The sequence below is a fragment of the Podarcis bocagei genome (assembly GCF_964188305.1).
Source record: "Podarcis bocagei genome assembly, contig: HAP1_SCAFFOLD_441, whole genome shotgun sequence".
Classification (NCBI taxonomy): Eukaryota; Metazoa; Chordata; class Lepidosauria; order Squamata; family Lacertidae; genus Podarcis; species Podarcis bocagei.
Window position 1 is genome coordinate 8,253 of NW_027670007.1, and position 3,104 is coordinate 11,356.

Genomic DNA, 3,104 nt, shown 5'->3' on the forward strand with positions numbered 1-3,104 from the left:
GCCTCTTTTGCCTTTGAGGACTGTTGTGGCTTTGATGTTCAGGACTCTACTGAGTATTATGGCTACTCCACAGGACTTCGCTGAGCCAGGTGACTGAAGCAGGGATCGCTCAGGAGTTTGGGAGGGTTGTGTATTTATTGTAGGAAGGCGATGTGTGGTTTCATGGTGTTTACATACAAGGTGATGCATTTTCTTTTGATGGGGTTTCCCAACCCCCTCACATTTAATGCAATTGCTTTTAAGCTAGCCATCTTGCTTATCTACTATATAGGGTGATTCCATGCCAGCCCGTCCGGGTTGCCCTGTGTCTCTCACCTTGTATTGTCTATCAAACCAGTGAAATTGCGCTGACCTAGAGGTTAAAATTAGATTTGGGTTAAAGAGTGGGGGGTGGGTTGCAGAAATTATCCCCTATGTAGTCATATAGGTGTTTATTGTGGCTAGATGATGCCGCATTCTGGATTAGTTGTAGTTTCCGGGTCAGCTTCAAAGATAGCCCCACCCAGAGCGCATTGCAGTAGTCCAAGCGGAAGATAACCAGAGCATGCACCACTCTGGCGAGACAGTCCATGGGCAGGTAGGGTCTCAGCCTGCGTACCAGATGGAGCTGGTAAACAGCTGTCCTGGACACAGAATTGACCTGTGCCTCCATGGACAGCTGAGAGTCCAAAATGACTCCCAGGCTGCGCACCTGGTCCTTCAGGGGCACAGTTACCCCATTCAGGACCAGGGAATCCTCCACACCAGCCCGCCTCCTGTCCCCCAAAAACAGTACTTCTGTCTTGTCAGGATTCAACTTCAATCCATTAGCCGCCATCCATCCTCCAACCATCTTTGTGATGCCTATGTTGGATATTTTGGGGAAATTAATCCTGCGTCCAGTCAGCGCTTCACCTGCACAGCTCTGCTTGGGGCTTGAGGCCGACCTGAGCAGGAAGAGCAGAGTCACAGCGGTCCTGCCGTCCGTGTGAGATAGAGGGATAAATCAAGTCCAGAGACAGTTCGTTCTTATCTCTAGAAGCATTTATTTACAAGCCATAAATCAGTCACATTCCATTGGAGCTTTCCGGCATCTTTCCTGTGCTCCAAAAGCACACACGCAGCCTCTGAGCTGAGCTGCGTCTCTCAGTCTCAGTCAGAGAACTCTGAACAACAACACAGACAAAGACAGACAAAGCCTGTGACGTCCGGCCCTGCGTCAGGCCCCTCCCAGATACAGGACACCACGGAGTTTTAACCCTGTCAGTTCCAAACTCCACATAGGGTCCATAAGCAATGTTGCTCATGTCATTAACATCACTGGTAAGTTGGGGTAGGGATGAGGGTGTTGATATCCTCTGGCAGCCCCAATGTGCTGCTTGTTTGTCAGATTTTAGCCTGTTTGTGGATTGTTTTATTGAGGTTAGGGTGAAGCAGGACCACCTGGAGGAATTCTACCCTTATGCTTTTCATATAATCAGTTAGCCATATAACCATATATCCTTATAATGATTTTTATATAATCCATGTTTGAATCATGACGGCTTCTGCAAAAGCTTATAGCAAATTGCTTAGATCGGAAGAATCCGAAATGAACTCTGCCCCAGTTCGCTTCCCTTGTTCTTCTCAATGTCTCGCTAACATAAGGGGGAAGCAATAAATCTGCTGTGCTGGCACTTTCCCTCCTGTCCAGACAGGGTCCCGAGTAGCTCAAACAGGAAGATGCTAACCGCAGAATGTCCCGGTATAGCAGATGGCCGCCTAGGAGCGTAAGGGCCGAAGTTCCTTCTTCTTCCTTCTTACCATAAATCAGGGGAAAGGTTAAATGCATGTTCAGACTGAAAAAGCAGACGTTGGGAGGGAACTCTTTACATGATCAGGGGGCAAGGCTAGAATGTGCTCATTGGTTTTCTTTTTGCTGCTGTGTGTGATTGTATTGATTATGTCATGTATGTACTCAGGTATAAAGCCTCAGGGCGCTGGAGCCCAGGGCCCAGTCTTTGGGAAAGGATTCCACTGGGTCACTTATTGCTCAGCAATAAATATCACTTTCTTTTTCCCCACTGCTGCGTCTGTCAATTCTGGGACACAATTTGAGTGGCTCACTGGTACCTTAAAAATCCTGGCAACAAGGGGAATTATTTTACTTAGTAAGGAGTGGGGAGGGGTGCTGAGAGTGAGTTGTAGATTGTTGGGTAATGGGGAGTGTCTTTTTATGTACCTGGACTGGTGTTGGGTGGGGATCTCTGTGGAGGTGTGAGGCTGGGGGGAATATTGATCGTGTTAGCTGTATTGATGGCTTGGGGGAGAGGAAAAGGAGGAGGGGGTCACCAGTCCATTGGGTTGAGGTGATTTCTGGTTGCTTCATTCTGCCTTCTGCCACATTGGCCTCCGCTCCCCGTTTGGTGTCGTCTGCAAATGGGATGAGCACCCCCTCAGTTCCTTCATCCAGGTCGTTCATAAAGACGTTGAACAACAATGGGCCCAGGACAGAACCCTGCAGCACCCCTCTTGTCACTTTCCCCCAGGATGACGAGGAACCATGGAGGAGGACTGTTTGGGTTCGGTCAGTCAAATCCACCTAAGAGTTTCCTCATTCAGACCACATTTTAGAAGCTTAATCACAAAAATATTATGGGGGACTTCGTCAAAAGCCTTACTGAAATCAAGATGCACTATTTCCACAGCTATTCCCTGGTCAACAAAGTTTGTAACTCCATCCATAAAAAGGGGAGGAGAGATTTCTCTGGCTTGACTTGTTTTTGAGAAAGCCATGCTTTCGACTTCCGGTTCCGGTCGCGACCAGCGAGGAAGCGCGGAAAACCTGCTCTCGGTTTTTCGGGCTCTGCAGAGGCTTGGGGGAGACGCTAGGGCGCAGCGCACCCCAAAAACCCCAAGGGGGGCACCCTTGGGGGATAGGCACCCAGCAGCGAGGTAGCGGTCGTGCCATTCTCCCGAGTTTGTGCGAGGAGAGACGCAGGTCCGCAAGCGCGAATTGGGCGAGGCAACGACTCTGCAGGGCAACGCCTCGAGCTTCAGCTGAGTTCAAGCGACAGGCCTCCTTAAGAAAGGAATGGAACCCCCAGCGTTTTTTTTTTTAACGTGTTTTTCTTTTAATGAGCAAG

At 49.2% G+C, this 3,104-nt stretch overlaps 1 long non-coding RNA gene across 1 annotated transcript; it reads right to left on the reverse strand.

The window, feature by feature from the left end:
- Positions 1 to 1,477: 1,477 nt before the first annotated feature.
- On the reverse strand, positions 1,478 to 2,759 carry LOC308579638. Its single transcript, XR_014004568.1, has 2 exons — positions 1,937 to 2,759; positions 1,478 to 1,774 (listed from the first exon to the last, which is right to left on the reverse strand). It is a non-coding gene; the product is annotated as an uncharacterized lncRNA (long non-coding RNA).
- Between the last annotated feature and the right edge of the window lie 345 nt (positions 2,760 to 3,104).